We start from the raw sequence: 390 nt of genomic DNA, 5'->3' as shown, positions 1-390 counted from the left end.
TCTAGCCTTATCACTATTACCTATTGTATATGTATCCATGTAATAATCATCAAGTACTACCTACCTCCTTATATTCCCTCCCTCCCTTCTGCCCTCCCTCCTATCTCTCTATCCCCACACCCCCATCTCTCCCTCGGGTCACGTTACTAATTGCAGGGCGACATTCACAAAAGGCCTTGGCTCCCAGCTGCCCTATTCCGCAGGGGAAGCCCAGCCACAGGGCCGCGCTGGCATTTACCTGCCCCTCACTCAGCTGTGGCTGAAACCTGCCTTGTGTCAGGCGACACCTCTGTTCTGGTTTTAAGAGTCCCTGGGCCTTGGGCACTGGGCCGGGGGGATGAGGCTGCGGGACACAGGCCCTGAGGCACAAATCTAGGTACCTAGGAGATG

Source organism: Pelodiscus sinensis, chromosome 30 (assembly GCF_049634645.1).
Source record: "Pelodiscus sinensis isolate JC-2024 chromosome 30, ASM4963464v1, whole genome shotgun sequence".
Classification (NCBI taxonomy): domain Eukaryota; kingdom Metazoa; phylum Chordata; order Testudines; family Trionychidae; genus Pelodiscus; species Pelodiscus sinensis.
Note: the sequence above shows the minus strand (reverse complement) of the source record.